Here is an 11277-nt window from a genome sequence, read left to right as displayed (position 1 = left end):
AACCTTCTCCACTGCACACGCATGCACACACACACACACACACACGCACACACACACACACAAACACGGACACCGTTTGTTGTATTGAAACACAGTTAAAAGGCAGCGTGTGAGGAAACGTATAGGGCGCATCTTTCACCACAGTTTACATTCACACACCAATTTACACCACCACACACACACACACACAAACACACACACACACAGCGGCTGAGAATGTAATCAGGCGTTAGGTTTACCCTCCTATCAGTGTAATGGAGGTTAATGAATGATTAGGTCTAATAATTTTAGAGTGGAGCTCCAGCTTATCCACATGATGCATCAAACGGTGAGAGCAGCAGCAACAACAGCGAGCGCGTCAGCAGCGCCAAACAAAGTCACCATCAGCGCCGCGCTGGTGAAGGTAAAGGAAATGAATACCAGCAAGGCATCAACACTGAACTCACAGCATCACAGTACTTTAAAAATCTTTATCTTTTAGCTGCTTATGGCTGCTTGACCCGTGGTGCTGGGATGCATGTGTTTAAATATTCAGTTGCATTGAAAATATTTAGGTACAACAGCTCTCTGCCCAAAGAAGCCAACATGTCACTCAAGCTCCCAATAATGCCCCGATGCATTTACTCATGGATTTAAACATTTAAAGACAGTTTTAGGAAATACATGTGAGTAAATATTTTTAAACGTGTGCTATAGAGGAACAGGAAGACTTTAAAATGAAACCGTTTCCTACTGTTGGCTCTGATTTGCCAAACTGCAGGATTCATGTTGTTTCTTTTAATTTGAATTATTTTTGTTGGGTCGAACAATAAATGTTACACCCTTAGATGCTCAGGCCGTCTCCTAGTTGTAGTATTTTGTAAATGGTCAGTAACTCTGTTTGTTGTTGGACATCTTTAGGACTCTTGGCACTCAGAAGAATGAAGACAGTGAGGCTCTGTGATGTGGGTTTCTGTCCCAAGTCTTTGCTGCTAAATGCAGGGCTGTAGCACGTCGGCCCAGTATAGAACCAGTGACCTACCACATCAGTGAAAGGCCAATTCATGGACATTAAAATGCAAACGCGTGCATATTTCATAGTGTTAAATTTTATGAAGCATTTAAAGCCCCATCCCTCCAGTAGTAAATCCTAATGGTCTTATTTCCGATTCATAATATTCATACTCACCACCTCTAAGCAGTGACATTAAAAATGTTTGCATCTCCACCAACTTAAAGGTTGAAATTAAAGTGAGTTTGGCAGCGAAGACACATGCATATTTACACACACACACACACACACACATACACGGTGTGACTTTAGTGCAGATGTGCGCCTGGTCTCCTCTGCTGCATTGTGGCCCAGTTTGCAGCCATCTCCCTCTGATGTATAACTCGTTGTCCAAGCCTTAATGTTGATTTATTATCCGTCCATAAATTAGAAAAATATGTTTGAGAATTCCGTGGCGCAGCCAGGCTCTGCGGACCGTCTGGGGATTGGCTGACGTGTCAGAGGCGCATATTGGCTCGCTGGGCAGCCTTTTGTTTCCCTGCACCAGCAGGCATTTAATGAGTGCTGATGGCTTAAGGTAAATGTGTTAGGACAGACAGCAACAACAGCCACAAAAACAGCCTGCTACATGGGAGAGATGTAGACCGACTCAACTGCTTCTTTTTCTTTACAGACGTCCGTGCATGTTAAGCGACGGCGTGATTTTCGTTGTGAATCACTGGGCTCTCTTTGTGAGGAGTTAAATACAGTTTCATAAGCAGCCGGTGACCATAAACTTGATCAACAGTGTCTTTACAGACTGCTTTGGTAGCTTCACAAAGCCTCCGTCTTCCATTCAGCAGTTCAATAAAATGCCTCTCCAGAGCCAACTCATCATATTAGCTCCAGTTTCAGCAGCATGCAAGCCTATTTTTCTCTTATCCTGCTATTATCAAATAAGGTTGATTATTACTGGTGATGATTCTCCAGACGGTCCAGGCTGACTTGTGTACCGACATACATACTAATTTCTAATAAAGCCTCAGACATCTCTGGGGGTAGCATGTTGCAGCATAAACCAGCCCGCGCCACGGTCCTATCAGAAATGTTTTTGTGCAGTTCCTATTAATCATAGAAGTAATCACAGGTCAAGGTTTAATTTTGTGACATAAAAAGCTGCCGTGATGTACGCCGGAGCTTCAGTCCCCATTTATCCAGAACAGTCCCTGGCTCCATGAGACACAGCGAGCAGTGCATAATCAACACACTGAGACAGAAACATCATTGTCATCTTGTCTTGAGCTGACACTGTCACTTCATTGTCATGGCTGTTAGGTCTGCTGTGCTGATGTCCTGCTCCACTGTTTATGTTACAGATGTTGCAGTAATCAGAGCAGCAGCGTGTGAAGGACTCAGCCCGCAACCCCCGACCATCATCATGCCGGCAAAGGTCATTGTGGAAATGCTGGATGATGGTGATGGCTGGGATGGAATGAGACATGGTTCCACTGAAATAACCCATTTTTCCTCACATCAATGCTGTCGCCATCAGCGGCTTTCTTAACTCTTTACACGCTCATATTTCATATCAGAAAGCACAAAAGGCATCGCCGCAACGAAATCAAAATTTGTAGAACTTTGCCATCAGGTGTCTTGACGTTAAGTATCTTGTCTTGGTGGCTCAGTGCAATATCTGCAATTAAGGCGACTCATTAGGACAATAATAAGGACAGTAAAGCACTCATGTGTGCTCAGTGTTTGTTCATAATCCATTACCATATTTTAATCATCCTGTTAGAATTTTTGAGCCAATTACAGCGCTTGTTACAACATTAGCTGGCCAGTTTACCCTCCGAATGGCTTCACGCATTAGGTGGGATTCTGAGTGCCTTTTCTCATCCAGAAAACGATGAATCTTTCTCATAGAAATCCATACCCGTCAAGGCACAATTGCTGTTTTGATGCCAGCTTGGGTTGAGGAAACAACTGGTGCGGTTTTGAGGGGGGGGAAAAAAAAATGATGCCTGCGAGGCACACTTATTGTCCGTCAGCGGGGTTAGCTATGTCTCAGTCTGCGCATTTATCCTGAGCCATAATGGGGTGCTGAGTTGCTGGTGGCGGCCATTGTTTAATGATCTCCTTGGGCTCTGGGAGTAAACTACTGCAGTAATCAGAAGGGTAAACTCAGCTATATTTCAATTTGGAGAGCCGCTCTTCCGTTCAGAGAGGCCGCTCTGAGACAATAAATAATAGGACTATTTAGCCTATCCCACAGGCTGCCTCTCTGACACCTACCCAAACACACACACACACACACACACACACACACACACATATATATAAGTCAGCCTATAACAATTCATGTCCCTTCCATAAATCAGCCGCACTAAAAGCTGGTGATTAGCGACATCATTTAGCCCCTAAAACCCAAACAGCGACAACTGTTTCCTTCCCTGTTTTAGGGAGAAGATGGAGAGATGCACAGATGGTAAATTGGTTGGAGGGGAATGAACTGGAGCTGGATGATTGGACTTGGGGATGTAGAATAAATTCACCGCAGGTTTTCGGTTCTTATTGTGGCCAGCGACGGTTTTGACCTTGTGGATTACGACATGGTCACCGGGGACATGACAGTGACCTTTATGAAGCTTTTCTTCTCCTTGTTTATAAGGTTAACAGTTTTTTTTTTGTTTGATTTTGCAAATACACTGAGTGGAAAATATTGACTGAATCAATTAACTACCTAATTGTATAATATTTGCTGTTTATTTTGGACTGTAATTCCACTTAAATTAATTAATACGCTGGTTTTATCTCACAGTGTGCTTTGACAAGGACATGTTTTGTTTTAAATCAAACACTAAGTCCATTTTTTCTTCCTGTTTTTTGAAGCACAGCTACAGACAACCAATAGAGCATAATCAAAATTATACAAAGGCATAGATTTCAGGGGCGATGCATCCTCCTTAATGTTTAGGTCCTGTGCAAATTACTTTTATTCTGACAAAAACAGCATCACATTTATTTATCGTGATTTTTGATCATTTTTCATCATAACTTGATGCAGAAAAGCCACAAACCGGTGCATAAAATCCACCAGATAGAAGATTTTCAAGTGTTTTTTGTTAAAAATGCTCCTGGACACCTGCTTAATGTGTCAAAATCTGCACCCACGTGACTGTGACAACACCTTCAGTGTGTAATTTCATCACTTTTATACTCATTGAGACACAAACTGACAATATTCAATAGCCGAGTTTGCTCATCCTTTACAACAACTAACAGATCCACATGTAGGCCAAGAACAACCAGCTGACATGAATCCTCTTTTCACAATGTACCGTAGCGCTCCTTCCATATCCTGGTCCTTGTATCACTTGGGGTCGCATGTTGTGCCTTTAAATTTATGTTTTTTTTATCATGATATAGGCACAATTGCATTGTAATGTTCCTCTACTTACTTTCTTGTCACGAGCTCAGGAAGAGTCCATGATGAATATTTTATCATCTTTGTATCTGAAGCGTTTTTCAAATTATTGCTGCAGCGTGAAACACTCCTGGCGTTTATTTGCTCTGGAGAATGTCATGTTGAGAAGTTGAAAACTAAAGTCCATCGTGGCAGCGCACAATTCAAAACATAGTAAAAACCGTTGATGGCGCCACGCTGGGCTTTATAAATGCAGTGTTTTATGTCCGGGAGAAAAGAATATGAAACCAGAGGGAGCTTTTATGTACACACTCAAGGAGTACTTCCATCTTTACTATTTATCTTTCCTTTTGTTTCCTGTAAGGTTCCTAAAATACATTAACAAATGATCTGCAATAAGACAAGACTTTTTACTTTGTTTGCTCTGTTGGCATTGTATTTTCACTGATTAACAAAGACGTAAAAGAAAGGAAACAAATGAAAGTTGTGCTGCAGCATTAAAGAAAACTCCTCCTAGATTTGTGACAAATACATTTCTATGTCCAGCCAGCATTTAACATCACATTGTTTTAATGACAGAAATTAAATTCTAATTGATCCGCTTGTGTCTTTCACACAAGCAGCTGCTTGTTAGCAAGAAGAGAAGTAACGCTTCCCATCCTTATTTTTATTTATTTATTCATTTATTTTAAACCAACTGATTTACAATCGCCAATAAAATGAAACACATTAAGCTTACTAACCCAACAGTTTCCTCATCTCCCATCCTGCAGTACTGTTCCACTGGCCTCAGCGGAGAAGGATCAGACGTGTGTCTGATGATGGCTTCCTAAAGAGCTTCAATTAATGGCCTGTCACTTATCATTAGAACTGCTGAAAGGCGGGACGCTTGGGAGCACGATGCAAACAAAGGCACGTTTTAGAACGTCAATTCTAAAAGCACCCATCGACTCTCTGTTCTAGCAGCCGGCCTCGGAGGCCCTCGTCCCTGCTGGCCCCGAGCCCCGCTGTCTCTCCTGGGGGATTAGAGGGATCTGCCGAAATTAGCCGTTTGGATGACAAGCAGAGGCCAAAGGACGAGCGGGTGTTAATGTCCCCTTTTACGGGAACAAAAGCAGTGGGGATTTTAAATAACACGTCTCCGTTGCCGCCTGTGGCCACTCCAGTCGCAGCGTGTGTGAGGTAGGTTACTCAGCGGTGTTAATTGATTGAAGTCCTGCCTGATAGCCTACACTGTCCCGCATCTGTGGCTCAGGAATACAGTGTCTGTTCAAAGGCAAACCAGAGAAGTAAAAGCTAACGCTGACGGGTGAAATGCAGCAACCAAACAATCTAAGAATTTACACGACTGGTTCCAATTTAAAACGAGCACAACCCCAATATTGTGACAATAAGTAACAGTTCCTGGAAAAAAAAAAAAAAAAAAAGCGATAAACTAGATTTCAAAAAAAATGTTTCTATTAGGGGCTAAAGGTGCAAAATGTCAACATTCAACTTGAAGTCATACGATTCCTAATGCAGCCCAACTATCTTCGGTCTGGCACTAGCAAGGTTGTTTACTCTTCATTACAGTTTCAGACAGAGGCAGGGAGATCCTCAAAGAGAACATCCACAACAACATCCTCTTGACTGGGGCTCTGCAGTGCTGCTTTTGTCCATTACGCTTGGCCTCCTCATTGACAGCCAATAAATCATTCATTTAGAGGCAAAGCAGGGAGAGAATCAAACAGCCATTTCAGAGCCTGAGGCCTTTCACTGTAGTGGCTGCTGCAGGCCACAGATCTAATGTAGAGTGGCTAGGCTGCAGGCGGGTGGAAGGGCTCTTAAGAGACAGGAGCGCATTGTTTGGAGAGACGGGAAACGCTGCTCTCATTAGACCTGGAGCTGAAAACCAACCTGAAAGGCCTGCTTCAATTTACCTGCCCTGTGCTTGGAATAAATCACCCCTGTGTGTGTGTGTGTGTGTGTGTGTGTGTGTGGCATGCACAAATACAAACACAGGTACAACACACACACTCATAAGCAGACACTTACAAAAGGGCTTTATACATGCGTTTTAGAGCGCACCTCTTCAGGTTCAGAGTTGTTTTAGTGTAGCCCTTGTTAAAGCTAAAACCTTTTACCTCTCTGCCTCCAATGGCCCTTTTATTTGGCTGCTTTCTCATTCAAATCAGAATCACAATTAAGCCAGTCCTCACTTGAGTTCTATTTCTGCTTCTCCTTTCTCCTACACATTTGAGCATTTCTTTGCAAAAAAAAAAAGTGCAAAAGGTAACGTATGCACAAGCGAGACAACCATCAGAGCCACATCGAGAGCTGCCCCCGGCCAGATCGGCGCACAAGGATATCGCCGAGATCTGGAATATTGCCAGAAAAATCCAGGATAATTGTGAATTCTTATTTCGCCTTTGGCTTGGTGATATACTGAATTTCACGAGAGCCAAAACTCACTCAGCGCAGCCAAAGGAAAGAGAATCTAATACTTTCCACCAGGTAGTCAGGCACAGCGGGCAACACTCTGTGACAAATCCCAACACACACTGAGACCAAACAAAGAAAAGAAAGTGAATGAATTGCCCAGTCTCTGATATAAAGACAAGAAAAAGGGAGCTGACAGAGCACGAGCGAAAGGTAAGAAAAAGGACAGAGAGGAGGCAAACTGGGTAAAAGCAGAGCCCAGAGCTCCTGCAGAAATGCAACGGCAGAGATGTCAGACTATTTAAATACTGATGAGGCCCTGTGTCTGTCCTCGTCTCTGCTAATGACATGCTCGTCAAAGCCAGACAAAAGAACCTGCAGCCTGCTTCCAGCATGGCTGTCACAACACACACACACACACACACACACACACAGTCAACACATCAGGATACATCTGTGTTTACGTGTGTGTCGGGTCGGACGGGGGGGATTCTCGCATTCCTGTTCTGTCAGGGTGTAAGGTACCACGCCGAGAAGTGATAAATCTCCTCTTCCTTGTCAGAGACTGCTGGCACTGCATCCTCGCGACACACAACTCGCACAAACAAAGCAACAAAATCTCTACTCGGGTCTCTTTAGCATTTCTTTCGTTACTCTTTCCTCATTTCTCCTTTTCCTCCTGCCTCATTCCCTCATCCATTCGTTCTCTCGGCCTGCTGTGTCTCCACCAGCATTGAAAATTAAGTTGTCACACTGGAGCAGATGGATTACACACACACACACACATAGCCTACACAGAGTCACACACACACCGACACACAACTCATAAATGAGGTGAAATGGAATCAGACTCTTATTGAATGCCTGCTTGAAAAACTGTGTGGTGTCCATAAGCACTACACTCGGTTTCAACCCGTATCGATCTCCGCTTGTTATTTGTTTTGAAGTGAATAGTACGTACATGTTTGGACTAACGAGAAAGTCTTTGTCTCTCAGACTGCTGACAGGAAACAGCAGGTGATAGACCAACATCGTGAAAGGAATGGCCCCGCTATAAAACAGGCAATAAGCACCGCAAAAATGGGTGCCTCGCAAAACACATAAGTCTGCTTGACACATGAGCACAGAGTCATGTCGGACGATAAAGTGTCCACGCAACAGACACTCAAACGGACAAGGGGGGGGGAAATATATTTGTTTGGGCTCCGGCGTGCGACTACAATTGTTATTGCAGCTAGAAACAAAACTTTTACTCCAAATTGGCTTTAAAAAGACATCATAAAACTGTCCCTCCATCTTTCATCGCCTCTCCTCGTCGTCGTCTTCTCTCGTCTCCTCTTTGTGACTTTAGCTCTAAAGCAGAGGAGAGTGTCAGCGAGTGTTCTGTTTGATTCAGTGCTATCTAACCTTGCTTTATGAAAGCATTAAATTGATGGTTCCAGGCCAGCCCAGAGAAAATGCACATAAAACTGAAACTAACTGAGAGATAATAGTCCTCATAAACTGGTCTAAGAGCTCTATAACTCACAACGTCCTCAACTTGTTCTGTCTTACACAGCACGAGCTGTCACATACAAAATACTGATGGCCCCCGAGGCACAAACTGCAATGCAAATGCAAACAAAAGGAAAACCGGTCGACCGAAAATGGGAAAACGCGAGACGCAAACCTGTTACTGGGCTTAAATTTACTGATTAGCCTTATTGGAAACTAGAAAACCAAATCACTTAACAGTTAGTAAATGTTTATTTACACTAGAAGAAGAAAAAAAAGACATTTTGCATTATTATTGTGTGTAACTTAAACTTTTAAAGCAATATCTTGACATTTTGTTGAACACCCTCTTTATACAGATAGAGATTGTGTTCCTAACTGCTCTGTTGGATATTTTATCGATAATACATCATACAACTACTGCGTATTTCCCCTTAATGTGGAGTCATGTGTTTGCTTACGTTCCTTATTACCAAATAGGATGATATCTTGTGTCAATGTGTGTAGAGCAGCGGTCGTGTTCGCAGCAGCTGCTGTCAGTTAGATGAGTGATGAGCCATGTAAGGGACATAAGGGCAGCTTTAACTGTGCGCGTGTGACTGAGTGTGTTTGTAAGCTGCAGAGACGATGAAGACATTTTTTACTCCAGAACTTCTAAAGGTTTGCTCAGCGTCCTCAAACCAACTCTGCCTCTGGGTCCTTGGGCCTTCTGTGTCTTATCTGTTCATTCCTTCATTCTATCCTTGCAGGACAACACAACCAACAAGATTTATAGGTCAATAAACATTCATCCAAAACACACAGAAAATGCACAGGATAATTGGTGCGATTGCATATGCAGACGACTGCTGTGGCCCACACTGAGCGCCTGAAATCTACGAGTCCATTGCAGGTCTTTGCAGGTTGCACGGGGTGGTAATGGATGGCCAGTGGGTGCCCGCTGACGTGTTATTCTTTTATAAAACATTGCCTCTGCGTACCAGAGCGCAGGGGAGAGTGTGTCATGCTTGTGATGAATGACCAGAGGGTAACATCTTCACTCCTGACCCCTAACACGGGCGTGCATGCTCACACATAGACACACACACAGACCTGCACAAAATCAAGCATGCACTCATGCACATTCAAGTTAGTAAACAGATTTTTTTTTTGCACTGTGAAAGCACTGCAAACATGTGATGCAGTGAATTGGCTTAAGCAGATGGTGATCCATGCAGGTTGGTGACCTCTCAGCGTGCCTTCCCTCTGACTGTGTGGTGAATACAGAAAGATGCTGGAGCTTTGTATTCTTTTCAGCGCCTTTCCTTGCATCGCTTTCATTGCTTTATTATTTTTTATTTGATCACAGATCAGTCGTTAAAAAAAAAAAAAAAAGACTCTTCCCTGGTTGCTCTCATTTATCACACAGCTTGACTAACAGGCCTGCAGTCATCAAAGGTATCTCCAGCTATGTCCCCAAACAAAAGCATGAAAGACAAACATCAAAAGCGGCTCCTGTTAACGCAGGACAGAGCCGGAGGTGCTGGACAATGCCGAGGAGCTGGAGAGGGGACTAATAAGCGCTGACCTCCTTTTTACAGGTACACCAGCAAACACTTGAGCAATATAACAAGCGGGCCACAGAATGCTTATACATTAGAGGAGCGAGGCCGAGAGCGCTGCACCACAAGAAGCAAAAAGAGAAAAGAAAAAGAGAGACAGAGGAAGAGATGGGAAGAGAAGGAGACATGATAGGGAGGAAAACGAGACAGAGGGGATGAGGGGGGGAGACGATGAGACAAGGAGACAGAGACAGAGTGGGAGAAGGTGGCGGATGAGGCGGCAGAGGTTTGGTGGGGCGGGTGGGGAAGGGGGGGGACAGGCAGCCAGTCTATTATCAGGGGTCTATAGAGAAGCATTTAGGGACAAATAGGACACCACCCCCCTGTCACCCCAAACCATTCAGCCCCTGACAGCCCAGCCCATTCAGCCAAACCCCAGGGGGAAGTGGCAGAGGGAGGACAGGGATGGGGTGGGGAGGGGGGGTGGAGGAAGCAGGATCGGGGTGGTGCTGAAGATGGAGTACCCCAGTACCACCCCTCCATGATGCTTCAGATGCTGTATCTTAGCAACGGCACTCAGGGTGTGACCTGTAGTCATATGGCTCCATTCAGTTTCACACTTCTTTAACATACACGCACACACGTGCACATGCAGGGGCCCCCGCAGCGCTTATCAGGGGCCACAACAGGCTCTCATGTACAACAATTAGCACAGATCATGCCTCCCACCCTCCTCCTCCTCCTCCTCCTCCAACCTGGCCGTACCAGCAACCCCACGGGGAGCAAACTTAATTACCATCAACAGACAGAGGGGAGTTTATCTTTACACACTTAAGATGATCCACTCTGCACTCGCTCACACACACACACACACACACACACACACACACACACGCTCACACACACACGCAGAGGGTGTGTCATCTCATACAAAACTTCCAATTTCAGCGCGCTGTCAATCACACGCTGATTAAAGCCGCGTATTGATGGCATTCTTCTCTCCCCAATTTTCATATGGAATTAGCATTTAATGAATTGTGTGCAGATTAATTATAACATAATGATATTTAATTGTTACCAGCTAATTGTTGTGGCAGTCTTTGCTTTGCAGTTGCCGGGAACTTTGGTTAGTTTTAGTTGGGAAAGGAACAGTTGGCTGGAGAACACTTCATTAGGCACCATTTAAACTTGAAACATTTCAGTAAAAGAGCCTTTTAATCACCATCACTTACTCCTTCTCTTTTTTTTGGGGGGGGGGGTGAAAAATTAGCGTGTTATGTTTCAGTCCGCATAAAGCTGGAAGGCATGTTGTGGGTGAGGGAGATGCGTTTGTGTTAATAAACATGCTGTTGCACCTTTCCAGCAAAAAGACAGACAGATGCACTGATGCACTCACAGACACACATGCTGGGTGTTTGTTTGGTAAT

This window comes from Stegastes partitus, unplaced genomic scaffold (assembly GCF_000690725.1).
Source record: "Stegastes partitus isolate 25-593 unplaced genomic scaffold, Stegastes_partitus-1.0.2 Scaffold2243, whole genome shotgun sequence".
In the NCBI taxonomy this organism is placed as follows: Eukaryota; Metazoa; Chordata; class Actinopteri; family Pomacentridae; genus Stegastes; species Stegastes partitus.
This window is presented reverse-complemented; position numbering follows the sequence as displayed.